At 34.1% G+C, this 17910-nt stretch overlaps 1 long non-coding RNA gene across 1 annotated transcript in view; it reads right to left on the bottom strand.

Moving 5' to 3' along the window:
* LOC132797311 (uncharacterized) overlaps positions 1 to 17910 on the bottom strand; it is a 41059-nt gene that overhangs the window by 19533 nt on the left and 3616 nt on the right. The window lies entirely within an intron of this gene.

Below are 17910 nucleotides of genomic sequence, written 5' to 3'. Positions count from 1 at the left end.
CTGACTCGACTTCACTTCGCTGCAAGCGCTGCACATGTCTGAAGCGTTCAACTGGGACTTGCTTCAGTCGGAGGCCGCCGCTGCCGCCGCTTTTGGTTTATCTTGGCGACGCAGCCGGATGCTTTTGTCACTGCTCCACTGGGCGACGTTTGTGTATCCCCAAAAATCGTTGAAACTCACTCAACAGTTTAACAAAATGGCAAAGTGCAAAGCGCCACGTGTGCCTCCTGCTGCTGCGTAGTTTTTTTTTCGGGGCAAGCCTTGATGCAAGGCTGCACCTTGACGCGACGCAACACTGCGATGATATGTGTGTATGTGTGTGTGTGTGTGTGTGTGGCAACACTCGTGGCACCCATTTGCGGTTGCCACACACACACACACACACAAAGCAGCTGTCGCATAACTTGAACGATTTGCATTTTGCACCAGCGGATTTAGCTCACTTTACTTTCTCTGCTGTTATCTTACATATTTGTGTATGTTAAGTAAACAAATATTCTGTTATTACACAGCAATGTTAAGTGACAGCAATTGTGTTCTGTTAGCTTCCGTGCAAGTTATGTTATGAATATGTCTTTTTACAGCAATGTTAAGCGTTCATTCAGTTTATTCGCATTTTAAACTTAGCTTAGCTGAACGCCTAACTTTCTTGTCATCTTTATCACACATATTTGTATGTTAAGTAAACAAGTATTCTGTTATTAAACAGCACTGTTAAGTGACAGCAATTGTGTTCTGTTATCTTCCGTACAAGTTATGTTATAAATATGTCTTTTTTACAGCATTCAGTTTATTCGCATTTTAAACTTAGCTTAGCTGAACTCTTAACTTTCTTGTCATCTTTAGAAGATCAATATAACCGTTATGTTATCACACATTTTTGCATGTTAAGTAAACAAGTATTATGTTATTACACAGTAATGTTAAGTTACTGTTAAACTAACTAACTCTGTATATCAGTTGAGTTCAGTTAAGTTATTTATGTTATGTAAATCAATTTTATGCTTTTTTACAGCAATGTTAAGAGTTCTTTTTCTTAACTCTCAACTTTCTTTACATCGTTCGTATATACATACATATATAACCGTTCAGATGTCTTACATATATGTATGTTATGCAAATAAATATGCTTTTATTGAACAGCAATGTTAAGTGTATGTTAAATCAATTTATTGGCGTTAGAATGCGTAATAATGTACATCAGTTATGCTCTGTTATCTTTCATATACAATAAGTTATACAAATCTATATTACAATGTTAAGCGCTCGCTTCATTTATTCACATTTTAAAGATTAAGTATTCTGCTATTCCACGAGAATGTCAACCGACGTTTAATGTTACTGTATCTTTGATATATTGATATAACAACTGTTAATACCTTTCAACTTTATGGTAAAAAGTATATAAAATCTATACTTGCTAATACTAAAATGTATATTTGGTATATTGATGTGCCGAAGAATACTGAAATATACTAAAATGTATCTCCGATATATTGATATACCAACTGTTAATATTATACATTTTATGGGTTGAAAGCATACAATATACAATACAATATAATATGGCAAAAAATATTAAAATATACTAAAATGTATATTTGGTATATTGATATATCAACTGTTAATACATTTTAACTTTATGCCGAAAAATATAAAAATATACTAAAATGTATATGTATTTGGTATATTGATGTGCCGAAGAATACTGAAATATACTAAAATGTATCTCCGATATATTGATATAACAACTGTTAATATTATATATTTTATGGGTTGAAAGTATACTATATACAATACAATATAATATGCCGACAAATATTAAAATATACTAAAACGTATATTTGGTATATTGATATATCAACTGTTAATACCTTTAAACTTTATGGGTTGACAGTATACAAATATGCATAAATTGAGCCCACAATAAAAATAAAATATAATTTCAATTTGAAAGTGCAGTTGCTCAAAATACTAGTATCAAAATAAAACATGCTCATCTTTCTCATCGTTTGAGCCAACAAGCTGAAAACACTCGTACTTGTAATATCTGATGTATAAGATTTCAATTGAATGGGACGCAAAACAATTCAAAGCACACACACACACACACACAAGCTGTGTAATTACGTTGAGAGTATCAATTTCGTAACAGAAAAGTTTGCAGGAATTTCCTAAAAATGTTCACTGACTGATTGATTGCTTTGAATTTGAACATTGTTGCATTGTTATATGTATTTCACGTAGAAGCTTTAGCTTTACCGTTACCTTTACGGTTACCTTTCTTTTTTTTTTGAGTCTTTTGCTGCGTTTGGCGTTAAGTGTTCTTCTTTGCAGGCAGACGCTTTGGATATTTGGTTGGGATGGATTCTCAAGAGGTTTTCGTGACGTGTGCGACGAGCGAATGCGTGCAAATGAAAACGAAAAGCCGAATGAAAATGGCTTTGAAAAAGGGAGCAGCGACAAAAAAAAAAAAAAAGAAAAAATTGTGGCGCCAGCTGACGGCGGCAAAAGGCAGAGAAAAAGCAAAAGCTAAAGCGATTGAATGGGCACGTTTAGACTAGTAACGGATTTCTTATAGAATTAATATCAAACCACGACGATACTCTCAGTAAGCAAAGGAAGAACAGACGGACGGACGGGCGGACGGAAGGAAGGAAGGACGCAACCAAAATAGAAATGAAAATATCGAAAGAAAGCGAAGCAAAAGAAGTTTTGTGCGCACCGTCTTGTGTCTAGTTTTTCATGCAATTCAATTGCCAAGGCGAAAAAGGACAACGACGACAACGACAACGACGACGGCGACGACAAGGAAAAGCCAAGTGAAGCCATGGCCTTAGACAAGCGACACAGTGAATAAAAAAAAGCGAAGAAAATAACAGAAGAACAGAATATATATCACACACAACACACACCAAAAAAAAAGAAAGGTTAAGTGGAAAGCTGAGCTGAGCTAAGCCGAGTCGAGTCGAGCTGAGCTGAGCTGAAACAGAGACAGAGACAGAGAAGGCGAACGTTGAAGGGGAAACTGAGATTGACACAGGATATTTCGGGATTTCGCCACATGGCAAAACGCCTTCAATTACAACTATTTGAAATGTTATATGGCCCATCCAAAAAGACGCCATACACACACACGCACACACATTGCATTGCAGCGAATCTGAGTCATGTGACGTCGACGACAAGCTTGTGTGACGGGTCGTATGAGTGATTTATTTTATGGCTCATTCTGTGTTCTTGTTGTGCTGCTTATTGTTATTGCTGTTATTGCAAGCAGTCGACGCGTGACACACGCAAAGCACCTCAAAAGTGGGTTAAAAGCCCAAATGAACACTGCACTCGGCCATTGCATTGCATGTTGCCAGCCCTTGCCTCTCTTGCCCCTTGCAGTGGCAAGCATCTAATGGCTGCCATCAACTTTTTAATTAGCATTGTGTGTCTGTGTGTGTGTGTGTGTGTGTGTGTGTGTGTGTGTTCGTATTTGTGTTGGCCTAATCCGTTGATTGGCAAACGACAAACTCCAACTTTAAGACCTGCTCAATCATAAATCAAATCATGCCCAATTGCTTTTGTGTGTGTGTGTGTTTGCTGTGAAGGCATAAACACATCGACAAAGTCAAGGAGCAATGTCCTAATGACATTAACTGCAGAACGCATTGAAGCACAGTTCGTTTTCAATGTGTTCTCAAAGAAGAAACAAACTGTTTTCAAGCAGTAAACAAACTGTTCTTTGACAGATAGCAAGCTGTTCTCATTTTGAACTTAAATTAAACGTAGAATGAATATTAAGTATATGATACAATAAATTCAACTGTTCTTAGGCAGATAACAAGCTTTTCTTATTTTGAACTTAAATTAAACGTACAATGAATATTAAGTATACAATAAATTCAATTATTAATCGTTCTTAACTAAAAGAAAAAGTGTTCTCAAACAGTGAACAAACTGTTCTATTACTGAAAACGAACTGTTCTCATTTGGAACTAGAACCATTCGTAAATAAAAGAAAAATTTCTCTCAAACCGAGATCAAACTGTTCTCAAGCGGTAAACTAACTGTTCTCAAGCAGTAAACAAACTGTTCTTAGGCAGATAACAAGCTGTTCTTATTTTGAACTTAAATTAAACGTAGAATGAATATTAAGTATATGATAAAATAAATTCAATTATTAACCGTTCTTAAATAAAAGAAAACTGTTCTCAAACAGTGAACAAACTGTTCTCTTACTGACAACCAACTGTTCTCATTTGGAATTAGAACCTTTATTAACTAAAAGAAAAACTTCTCTTAAACCGAGATCAAACTGTTCTCAAGCAGTAAACAAACTGTTCTTAGGCAGATAACAAGCTGTTCTTATTTTGAACTTGAATTAAACGTAGAGAGTATACAATAAATTAAATTATTAACCGTTCTTAAATAAAAGAAAAACTGTTCTTAAACAGTAAACAAACTGTTCTCTTACTGAAAACAAACTGTTGTTATTTGGAACTTTAATGAAACACAAAAGAAAATTTAAAGCTTACATTAAATTAAATTATTTAACATTCTTAAATAAAAGAAAAACTTCTCTCAAACCGAGATCAAGCTGTAAACAAACTGTTCTCATTTTAAATTTAAATCAAGCTCTGCATTTACTTAAAATATACATTTGATTGCATTAATAAAAGAAACTTTAAAACGTGCTTAAATATGGAGTAAACTGCACTCAAACAATGAAGCTCAATTTAAGCACAAAATGCCTTTAAAGTTTGCATTAAATTGAATTATTAGCAAACTAACAACAAAACTATATTTAAGATATTGCATTCGACATGAAAAAGCCTGAAGGCTTTCTTTTCATTGCTTGCTTTGTCGCTTTGCACCTCATAAAGTTGTTTCTAAGCTATAATATAAATTAAATTATATTTCAAAATTAAATTTGATTAAATAACAAGAACATATTCACAAATGGATGTTTCTAAATTAAATAGATCTTTACTCTTAAGTAAGTGTATTTATGATATATTTTAAAGAATGTTTTGCGTTTATTCAAAATAGGTAGCGAGTATCTCACAGACGTAAAGCTTTCTTACTTATCTTTTTTGTGTTCGATAACAATTGATGGGCAATTATTGGGGATTAACTAAAAATACTTGCAGGCCCTTGTTGTTAAAAGGGCATTACAATTGTCGGTGGTTGGTCTAAAAATGGCGAAATGCTGCTTAATTGGATGCTGGCAATTGTTTGTTTGCATAGCTAACACGGAGAATATGTCTGAGCTCCTTTATGTCACTGAGATGGCTCATTAGTGGCGCTTATTGGTGGCATGTGGCATGTGGCGTGGACAAAAAAAAAAGAAAGTGCTGAGAAATGTTTGCAAATGAAATGCAAGTGAAATGTGGCGCATTCAAGTGCAACAAAAGAAGTGCAAACAAATGCTAAACTATTGCATTTTGCTTTCTTTTACTGAATGTTCGCTGCTCTTGCTGTTGTCCTTTCTGCAGTTGGCTTTACTTTACTTTCTTTTTTTTTTTTAGCCGGCAGGATATCCTTGCCGCCAACAGGAGCAACAGCAACAGCAACTAGCAACTCCGTGCACCAAAGAAAATAAAATAAAATAAATTGTTCAATTTAACAAACAAGCAAATAGCAGCAGCAACAGCAGCGGCAACAACACTTGAATGCTTCGGTCAGGTGGGTCCACACAGCTCCAGGAGTGAGCGACAGAGACAGCAAGAGAGCCGAACAGAAAGAGAGAGACAGACAGAGGGAGACAAGTCGAGTATTTGAACGTTGCGCGTAAAATTTGCGCCGCAGTTTATGAAGCAAGAGCAAAAAGCTTCTTTACTGCCAACGGGCAATGGCGACTATTGCTACAAGTTGCAGCATGCAGCATGCAGCATGCACCGTGAGGCATGTGCCACATGCAACCTGCTCCGCCATCCCAGCTATGTAGTTGCTGCTGTCGGCTTCAGTCAGTGACCGCCGTTGACCGCTCAACTATTCGCTTGCCTTTGGTATTTTGTCGTTTCGCTACCCGATGCCCAAATTGCCTAGAAGGCCATGATAACTGAGTGGCCAACAGGAATACCAATTAAAAAATGAAAGAGATATATTCTACTTATATTTGTTAGATCACATTCCGACTGTTAATTACTATATTTATATTTTGTATCATTATAAGTTCAAATAAAGCACAGAAAATAAATTGTACTAAGATTATTATAAATATAAAATTTCGAAATAATACTTTGTTTCACTAAATAAATATGAAGTATAAATTTATAGTCAGAAAATTATATTATAACTGCGCAGTCCGAAAAATAAAGTTCTAAAATCTCGATCAACAATTCTTTAAGTGAGAAAAAAACAAGTTTTCGTTTTAGAAGAAAGGGTAAAAACAAGATTTCAATCTTCAAAAGTTTAAAACATTTCGATCTTCAAGAAAATTTCAATCTTCAAAAATCAGAACAAATTTTTCAAAAAATTCGAAATTTAAAAAAATCTTACTTGGAAAAGTTTTTATGTTTTAAGAATTGTATACTCTGCAAAAATCTGGAAACAATAATTTGCAATCAATTTAAATTTTTCGATCTTGAGGAAGAGGTAAAAAGTAGATTTCATTCTTAAAAAGTTCCTGTAAAAAAATTGTATAATTTAATATAGAAAAGTTCTGAAATTTGAGAATTTTTTACTTAGAAGAAAACTTCAATCAATAATTTGCAATCAATCTTAATAAAATGTTTTAGGCAAGAAAATATTTCATAAGATCTAGAAATAATTTTTCAAACTATACGATTTTAAAAATCATATTATTGTATAGAAAAGTTCTGAAAGTTCTTTTCAATCTTAAAAAAAAATGTTTTAAGCAAGAAAATAGTTAACAAATTCTTGAAAAAATGTTTCAAACTTAAATAAACGTTATAAAATTAAAAAAAAATCATATTATTATATAGAAAAGTTCTACAATATGAAGAATTTTATGCTATGCAAAAATTGCAATCAATCTAAATAGTTAATGATTATTTTTATTCATTTGTATTCTTCGCTTAGCCGGTATCTTAAAGTCAAACACTCTCAACTGCAGATTTTTACTTGATGGCTCCTTTTTGTTTTTTTTTTTGGTGGGTGGCAATTGTATCGATGGCAAGCTCAAATTGATTCAGCTGCCATTGCAGGAGTTGTGACTGCATTCAGACGAGATGCTATTAAACGGATCAGCTCAGGATTAAAGCCGGTAAATTCAGACTCAAACACTGCAGCTCGACAACTGCTCTGAGTTTGAGTCATTGTCCGCTTAACTATGGCACATTTAAGCTACTTATATTTGCAAACAAAAAGAAATATATAAGTATAAAAAAAAAGTTCACATTGATAAACGCTTTATTCCTTTAGAAACTTGAAATCTTCCTTTTAAATAAAGATTTTACCTTTTAAACTGATTGGACATACGTTTTTCTTATTTTAAGCTTGCTTTTAAGAAGTTTAGCATAAGAAAAGTAATTTCTTTTTTCTATAAACATTTTTCAATAGCGTTTAATGGAAATTGACATTTTTCTGTTTTAATAAATTTATGTATGCACTCAAATAAAATAATCATTTTGATATCTATATATTTGAATTAAAATTTAAATGGATTTTATCTACATAATTTTAATCTAGTATTTAGAAAAGCTGTACTTATATTATATCTACTAATATTAGTAATAATAATTCTAGTATGCATACACAGAAAGAAAAAACAAGACTAAAATCTTGAATCAAAATTGTCAAAATGTCAAAATCGAACCAAGAACGTTTATTCTTAAATCAAGATCAAAATTCTACAAAAAAATCTAGATTGCCAATCTTGAAATTCGAGATTAAAATCTTGTTTCAAGAATGGAAACTCTTAAAATTAAATTAAGATTGCAAAATTTTCTTCTCTCTGTGTACATTTTATTTTAAAATTTCCATTCTGCCTTGCTTCAAGTTAAATACAAATAATTTTATACACCTTTTTAAAAAAATGAGCAAACCTCTTTTAAAAAAAGTGAACAAAAACGTTGCAGGTAAAATATAATTTCAAGCTTAATTGAAACCAATGAGATGTAAAACGAAAAAACAAAAGAATATTGCAACAATGTTGCTGCAGAATCTTAAACAAAAAAAACATTTGAACTTTTTCCCCCAATTTTTTAAAAGGGAAACGCGTGATAATTTGCAACAATTTGGTTTGTTTTCGCATTTCGATTGGCGGTGCATGAGGCACACTGAATGGTGAATGGGGCATGGGGCATGGGGCAATATTTTGTGGCACGAATTGCAATTAGCAGTAAAAGTTACCGCAGCTGTCAGCCAGCAGACGCATGCAAATTGTCGAAAATAACAGAGAGGAAAATCTTGCAAATGCATTTACATAAAAAATACGACCACAAAAGGCAGAGCCAGATTCTCTCAGGAGAGAGAGAGAGGAGCAGAGGAGGAGAGGAGACGAGAACCAAAGTGGCATGGAACTGACACTGCCACTGCCACTGCCACTGAAACAATGGCTCCCCAAGCTACCTCAACTCGACTCGCTCAAAAGAGGAACAGAGAAAGTGAAATCATGGACAGCATGTCGAACATATATGTATGTATATATATGTATATATATTCTATATGTGTGTAAGATGTCATATGCACATTGTGAAAACTGTGATTCAAGACTCAACAATGAAAGCTCCTTTTCATTATTAATTATCAGAAATTCCCTAAAATTATCTTACAACATTTTGTGAATCATTTTTATTTAAGCTTAAATGGGATTTGCTTTATCTTGAGATCTAAATTAGATTAGATTAGTTTCTTATATTATTACATTATTTATTAAATTAGTTTAACAAGAAAAAAGATTTAAGATTTTTACATATTTTATTAAATTGTTTTTTTTTAAGAAAAACAATTAAAATGAATCAAATAGTTTAATATTCTTCCATCATTTATTAAATTAGATTCACAAGAAAAAATATAAAAATGTTATCAATTTGTTTTTAATATTGTGACATCATTTACTAAATTCGTTTCTTAAGAAAAAATATAAAAATTGATTAAATTGTTTTTAATAGTTTGACATCATTTATTAATTTAGTTTCTTAAGAAAAATAAAAATGGATAAATTAGTTTTTTATATTTTGGCATAATATTGTATTTATATTAAAGAATTTATTTTTTCTATTATTTTTTTTTTTATTTTTATTTTTTTTTATTTATTATTTGTAAAATTAGTTTCTCTAGCATTATTTACTTCGCTTTGCATTATTTACTTCACTTGAAGTAATCAAGATTAATTGAATTGAAAACATTTAATAGAGTTGATCTATAAATCTATATTTTATTTCATTATTATAAATATTATTTATAGCTTGTATTTGTTGCTCTGTGAATTTTCGAGTTTTCATAAATACGTTTTTGTTAATATCACAATAAATTAAGTAATTTAAATCAAATACCAACTTAACTTTGATTGCAGATTTCGCTTTAACACAGTCGATGCTCAGTTCGTCAGTAATTTTAAATTTGTACTCTTCTTACAGCAGCTGCAGCTTAATTAAAGAGCACGCCATAAAGTGGCACAACGGTTGAATAAAACGTTAAACAAAAAGAACAAAAAAAACGTTAACAGATTGTCACGACAATAAAATTGACAATTCCATTTGATTTAAAAAGTCTAGATTTCTGCTGGAAAGAAAGAGGAATACATATCTAAAACATAAAAAAAATGTAATACTGCACTTTAACGATTTGTGGCATTTGTTTGAACATCTATCACAAAAGTATCTCACTTGGCATGAATTACTGCCGGCTGCTGGTTGCAAATGTTTGCCTAAGATGCAGTTGCAGATGCAGATGCAGATACAAATATGCTGGACACCAAGGAAAATTGCAACGCCTTTGTGCCTGCCCGGCAGACAATCAAATGATCAAATGATAGCAGGTTGTAGGTGGCAAGGATGACAACATGAAATGCGGGCAACGCACAGTGGATCCGCTTGTATGTGAGAGCGGCCTAAAATACTAATAATGGCCATAGTGTGCAAAATTTTATAGCAAAATATAGAAAATTTGTCTAAACATATAAGAACAAAAAATGAAACATATCGAACGACTGTATCCTATATTATATTAAGACGGAATGGAAGATATTTTTCATATTTATACATATTATCAAAAAATTTATTTTGCGATGGTTCACCACATATTAAAAATATAGAGACGTGGATACACACACTTTTATGATGCACCTACCAAAATCAAATCTGATTCAAAGACAAAAATAAACAACATTTAAATAGTAATTTACAAATTAATAGTTTTGCAAAAACACAAACCACGAAAGTCGAAGACAAAGCAACAGCACAATAGGCAAATACTCACTTTTAAGTTTGCTTGCAAGTTTCTGCAGCTAATTTTAAAATATTTAAATGTAAGACAAACATAACATAACATAACATAAACATAATAATTTTTCGCAGCTATCGTCCTTGCGATGAGACCTACAGGTATCGCTATCCAACTTTCTATTCATAATGTACTTAAAGATGATCATTTAATGCTTATTGCTTTTTCACCTTTGTGTAAGGAGACTGACAGACCGGACAGGCTTCGGAGAAGCTTCGGACTGACTCCGGACAGACTCATTCTTTATCAGATGCATCGATCGTTTGCCAAATAAGTCGAGTCTGTCCGGAGTCTCACAGTGGGTGAAGTGCTGCAATATTTTAGTTTCAAGTTCAAGTTCGAGTTTAAATGAAGAGCGTAGTCCCCCGTGTCTCCCGTTTCTCCCGAGCTGTGCACAGAATGGATCAACAGTAACTACTTTCATTTCAATTCATTCATCCTCAATGAATTTTCTTTTGGTATTCACTGATGAATTCCACTATCTTTTCAGTAGCTTAGCTGCAGTCACTGACTAGTTTTTTATACCGCATTATACCGTTCAGAAATAATTAAAAATTAATTTATGAATCATCATTTAAAGTTAAAAAAAAATCTCTTCTATGAATTTTCCTTAGGAATTCACTGATGAATTCCACTATCTTTTCAGTATAAACTGATTGTTGAGAAATAATTTAAAATTAATTTATGAATCAGTATTTAAGGTTTACAAAACTTCTCAACGAATTTTCCCCAGTAACTCACTGATGAATTCGACTATCTTTTCAATTATTTTTCTAAGCATTCGGTTGAAAATTCATTTATAACTCCTTAATGAATTTTCCTTAGGAATTCACTGATGAATTCCACTATCTTTTCAGTAGCCTGGCGGCAGTCACTGACTAGTTTTTTATACCGCAATTGAAGACACAGTAATAATTAAAAATTAATTTATGATTAAGTATTTAAGGTTTAAACAACTCCTCAACGAATTTTCCCCAGTAATTCGCGGATGAATTCCACTATCTTTTCAGTAGCTTAGCTGCAATCGGTGTCTAGTTTGTTATACCGCAATTGTGGACACGCTTTTGGCACGGGGTATAAACTGATTGTTGAGAAATAGGTGGAAATTGATGTGATCAGCAGGACTTGGGCTGGCGATAAGCGGCTTAGCCGCATGCATCTCATACTATAAGCGGCATTAAGAGGCATGCAGCACGCAGCACGGTGTGTCATAGACACTGAGGGACACACGCATACGTTGCGTATTTCATGTCATTAGCTAGACAAAAGTCAAACTGAATGCCCCGAAAACCCACCACGAGAGAGTGTGTGTGAGTGTGTGTGTGTGTGTGTTTGGCTGTTTAAAGTTTGTGACAGGCAGCAGCGCAATCGTGGCGAACACCACAAGGTATTAAAAATTAGCACACAGCACTGGGAAACCACAAGAAGTTGGGCAAACCGTTGAGCACGTACAAACACCAGAGAATGATGGTGGGATGGGGTTGGTGTTGGGGTTGGGGTTGCAAATGGGGCATTTGTTGGCGGTGGCGGTGGTGGCAGCGGTGGTGGTTAGTTTGACTGTCTGGCGCGTTGCTGAATTGTTGAGTCCTGATGCCTGATTATGACACGTTGCAGCGGCTTATTAATGAGTTGCGCTGTCAGTCAACATTCAACAGCTGCGTCAACTGTGTGACATCTCTCATGTCTATGTGGTCAGCCCCCGTTTTTCCACTACCCCATTCCCCCCCTTTCGAACAATCGTTCCAACATTTCCAACTATATATATACTATCTAAACTAACACATGCAATTCGAAACAAAGTTGTACCAAAGGATTGCATGAGTTAGACATTAGTTTTCGCTAATATATATTTTTATTCACAACTTTCAAACTCATCCAAAATGATGTTCTATGTACAGTAGAAAATTGTAGATCTGTATAAATTGAATTGACTGAAGAAAATCTGCAATAAAGTCAATTAGTTATAGAAAACAGTTCGGTGAAAATGATATATTGAAAAATTATCAATCTGAACTACAGATCAAAATTCTTCTTTTATTTCATTTCGTAGTCGGTCCGATGTTAGTTATAGTAAAACGTCATATTTCAAGCAAATTAAAAAAAAATCTAGATTAAAATATCTTGATTTAAGATTTTTTAGATTTCAAAAGAATCAATCAATCTTGAATACGATTTTTAGGTTGAATAAATCTTATATCAAGATTTTTATGCTAAATTTGTAATTTCAGAATAAAAACATCTTATTTTAAGACTCATAAATTGATTCAATAATGTTTTATTGGTGAATGAAAAGAAAATTGCAAATCTTAAGATAAGAACTTAAGAAGATTAAGAACTTAAGATTGTTTGATCTTGATTTTAAATATGTCCTTTGGGATTTTTACATTCTTAAAACAACGTTTATTTGCTTTAACTTTTAACTCTAAATTTCCAGACATTGTATTTACATTTTTTTCTTACTAATGCTTATTTCTGAAATTTGTGATCGAGCTCAACTTTGGTGAACACTTTCTCGAATTTTGCTGAAAAATTCAATTTCCTCTTTATAGCGAATCTGTTTCCACAAAATTAACGATTATTTGTTCCACATGAGTGAAGAACATTTTATCGGCATTCCCTCTCTGTCTCTGTCTGTCTCCCTTTTACTTGTTGCTTGAATTCAAAGTAAGTTTTGCTTATGAACTTGTGTGTTAAGTAGATAGCTGTGAGTTGAATGCTTTATGGCATGGCAGATGCCGAAGAGCTGCTGCTGCTGCTGCTGATGTTGCTGCTGTTGCTGCTGCTGATGTTGCTGCTGCTGATGTCAATGGCCCCCAAAGGCAGCTATAAAGACAACAGCAAGAAGAGCAGCAGCAGCAGCAGCAGCGAAAGCAAACAGTACTTGCCACATAACTTTAAACTAAGCCGCGCGCGCGCCAAGTGCTAATGAAGAAGCCCCGAACTGTGGCAGCAACAAAGGCACAGCTGTTGCACAGAGAAAGAGAGAGAGAGAGAGAGAGGTGGGAAGAGAGAGAGAGAGTCTTGTAGTTATTTATAAATAGCAAACGATTCTATGTGTACCTCAAATAAAGTGGCCAGCATTGCAGTTTATTGCATCACTCGTGCAACTTGCTGGCTCTTCTTCTTGTTGTTGTTGTTGGTGTTGTGCCACTCCCACTGCCAGAGCACGCCTTCGAGTTGCGAGGCTCGGGTGATAAACAAATGCAGCGTTTGTTTCTGTTTCGACTGCCTGCTAGTCAAGCACTTTGATCGATGTTATGGCCCCAAGCGAAATGCAGACAACAACATTTACATTTACATATACAGCTCTGCATGTTGCATGTGGCATGTGGCATGTGGCATGCATGTATACTGGTAGTAGTATTACGCATTTAGCTCGCAACTCGCATTTAAATGCATATAAATTTCGAGACACTAGCTGAAATTTATGCACATCCCACGCACACATCATTATCATTCCCAAGACAATCTGCGACTAAATGCCGATTTCGAAATCCAAATGCGAGAACACTCAATAAATAACGGCGCATTTTCCGCCCCCCTCTCCACTATATAATGCCATCTAAATCCAAATAAATCGTTTACACTTAATCGCTAATCTAGTGTTTACACACACAGCGCATAGAATATTCAGATTATGTCGCTTAAATTCTATTGAAATTTTGGCCAAACATTTTGTGTGAATGTATAATATTACTTCGAGTATTGAACTTTTCGATTTTTTCTTTCAAAATAAAAGATATTAAAGTAATACATATTTCACATTAAATTATATATCTGCTTAAACTTTAAGAGTTGAAATACTAATGGAATCATTTGTATTGTGATTAATTTTGTTATTTATGATGCCTATAAAAAACATAATTTGTCAGCCTAATGGCCTAAGTTTCCATAAAAATAAGCAAAAACAACTTGACAAATATCATATAAATTAAATCAACACTATGGACACTTAAATGTTTTGTTAAATTTATATTTAAAAAAAAAAAAAAACTAAAATGTTTATTACTGCACAGTAAAAAGAGTGAGCGAAACTCAATTTGTACTAAACAAAATACATAGAAAATATAAATTAATATTAAAATTAAAAGTACATAATATAAATCCTATGCTTTCCCATACTTTTATATTTTTTAAAGAATCGCATAGTTAATTTATTATTTTATGTACATATACGATAGATTGTATCGCCTCATTGCAACACAAATTTTAAAGTGTTATTCTAAATATAATGCATGTTAATGCAAAATTTTATATAAATTTATGAAAATATGATAAATTCAAAGTCTACTTTTAAGGGTTATAAAACTGTTGCCTAACTTTGAATGTATTGTAATCTTGTGAAGGTCAAAAGTTCACCCATTAATCCAGCTTTAAGTTTTTTTTTTGTTTAGATTGAGATTTTTTAGATCTATAAAAATCTCAGCTATTTGAAGAACGTTTAACACTGGGTACAAAATTGCATCTAAATACAGAAGAGAATAAAAAGTTATTCAAGAACATTGACGAAAGCTTTTCTTTAGATTTTCTTCAACTATCAAACTCTCATCTATTTGAAGAACGTTTAATTCTGGGTACAAAATTACATTTAAATACAGAAGAGAATAAAAAGTTATTCAAGAACCTTGTGGAAAGCAAACTGAACTAGGCTATAATTAATATGTCGTTTTGCTTGATGTCCAAAATGTCAAACGGATGAAGTGTATATTTTAGGCTCCATTAAGAGTACGTTTTGCAATGCAGTAACACTAACGTCACGGCCATGGCCAAGAGGAAAAACAGTAGCGATAACAACAACAATGACTGTGTGCAATTAAAGGCATTTCAAATTGGCACATTGTTTCGACGCCTTCGACAGGAGGAGACATTGAGACAAGTAGCAGCAGCAGCAGAAGAAGAAGAAGCAGCAGCAGCAAAAGATGGAAAAAGTAAAACTGAATGGCAAATGGTGAATGGTGAATGGCAAGCAAATGCCAGAATGAGTGACAGTCTTAATTACAAAGAGATTAGCATGGCTGCCCAGAGAGCAACGAAAGAGAGAGAGAGAGAGAGAGAGAGAGCGGGAGTTGAGTTGGTTTGAAGGGAGGCTGAGGGCATTGTCAACGGAGCATGTATTCAATGTCACGTTTCATGATGATGATGATGATGACGCTGCTGCGTCCTTAGATGATACACAACATACGAGTGTACTCGTAAAAATAGCTGCACAGGTGCGCCCACTACTGAGTTCCTGATTCCCCGATTCCCTGATGCCTCTTTCTGTGTGTCGAATGCAGCGCGGCATGCGGCATGCGGCACAGCCTATCATTTCAGCTCCAGACTTTTTATTCATCCACTAGCCATAGTCTAGCAGGGTATTATGAATTGCTAATTTACGTTATCTTCTAGGAAAATCTCGTGTTGAGCGAGACGTGGATTTAGCTTCAAACGTTCTTAGCAAAACGAAACAAATTTAAGTATAAGCAAAAATTCAAAGTTTAAATTCAAATTCAATTCCTACAAATTCTAATAAGTAGAGGGTATCTCAGAGTCGGGCATATGCGAGTGTTTGTTTCTTATACTTTGCCGGCCTTGCCTTGTCTTGCCTAGCAGTTATTCCTCATGCTGCTTGGCCGCTTTTGTTACATTTGATTGTCGCAAACGAAGTGGAAAAGTAAATGTTGCACAAACACACACACGCGCGTTCACCGACACATACACATACATACACATACACGCACGCGCGCATACATGCGGCAGAAAGGAAATGCACACTAATTACTCCTTGGAAGCAGAAGGAGAAAGCAAAACCCTTTTTACTTTAGCGCTGCTGTGCCTTGGCCATTACGCTCTTTATTTGCCTTTCATTCTCTTCATTTCTTTTGCGTTTTTTCTTTTCTTTCGTTACGATTCATTTTTTTTTGCACTTTTTTTTGTAATGATAATTGAAAAGCAGCAGCAGCAGCAGCATCACAGAATTATTGGCCTTTGTTTGCGCGCACGCAGCGGACTGAGCTTGGGTGCTGGCTGCTGGCTGATGGAGCAGAGGTGTCCAGGGGTGTGAGTAGCTTGGGGGTGGAGTTGCCAGACAATTCGAAAAAGTCAGTCAGCCAAATCAAATACAATAAAGCTCTATGCACATGCATATTGAAGTATGTATGTGTGTGTGTGTGTATTCATGCAGCTAATATCGTTTTAATGCAAATGAGAAAATTAATCACTTGCCACATTGTGCCACGTCCAATGATAACAAAGCTGCATTAATCGCTAAATGCGATAAGAGATTGCTTTACGACTAATATTTAGAGCAACTGATAAAGTTGCAGCCATGATGCAAACTATACTTATTGCTAAGTAATTTTATTCAATTATTTGGTTGCTTGCTTTGGATTATATTTACAAACTTTCGATGGTTTAATATGTACTTTAGTAGTTACCTCAAAAGTTTGAGCAAAACAAGAGAAAAACAACAACGTTACGACAACATTTCCTAATTGCGTTGTAATGTTAGTTACACACACCCCCGCTTTCACACACACACACACACACACACCCACACATACATATACGGACACATAAGCACACAAAAGCAAAAGTCAAATGTGGGACAACTCTAAGAAATGCGAATGTAACGGAGTCCCTTGGCATTGTTGTTGCTTTTTTGGGTGACAGGAACACCAACAACAACAACAACAGCATTAGCTGAAAACTTTGCTGCAGATTCAATTAGTGCGCGTGAACATGTCGCTCAATGAGCGCATAACAAACAGCCCACCCACTGCGAAATTTGCAGCGCATCGCGATTATTTGCACTTTACGTGTTCGCCTAATAAGTGAAAAGCTCATTAGCTCATTGACTTTACGCTCTCAATTCCAATTGGGTTTAATGAGCACAAACTTCTATGGCTGTGTAAACATCTTTCAATTTACTGTACAATTTCGTTCGTTTATTTTTGTTCTCCAATGTTTTCATTAGATCATTTTTTTATGGGAACAAATGTGTGCAGCACATTTAACAGTAAACGAAAAGATCAAATGTCAACAACAAAACAAGAACGACCTAATGAACTAAATTAAATTGAACACAAAATTAACGATAAATATGAACTTGATTCGTTTTTGTATATAATAAAAATACAATAATGAAATCCGCATTGCAATTCTTGATTTTAATAGAATTACAAAAGTTATAATAATTATATTCTCCTATGTTAATAATATCGCCAACACACACAAAATGTTCTTTATGAAGTTGACTCACATTTCGCAAAGCAAATTTGCAATGCACAAATGCAGTTTAATTTTAATTAGATTATGTGCAAGAGTGTCTACGTGTTAAATGCTAATTGAAAATTCACCAATTTGTTTCATTTGTATTATTGCAATTGCAGCTGCGTGAAAGTAATACCATTTAGCACAATATTTGTTTTGAGTGCTTCCGCATCACGCGCGCGCAACAGTTGCCCATAAAAAAAAATCACTCAATCGTTGAGTGAAAATTGAGAGCATTGCATTGAGTGAATATCTGTC

This window comes from Drosophila nasuta, chromosome X (assembly GCF_023558535.2).
Source record: "Drosophila nasuta strain 15112-1781.00 chromosome X, ASM2355853v1, whole genome shotgun sequence".
Classification (NCBI taxonomy): domain Eukaryota; kingdom Metazoa; phylum Arthropoda; class Insecta; order Diptera; family Drosophilidae; genus Drosophila; species Drosophila nasuta.
The sequence above is the reverse complement of the archived record's forward strand: the minus strand, read 5'-3'. Positions and strand labels throughout refer to the sequence as shown.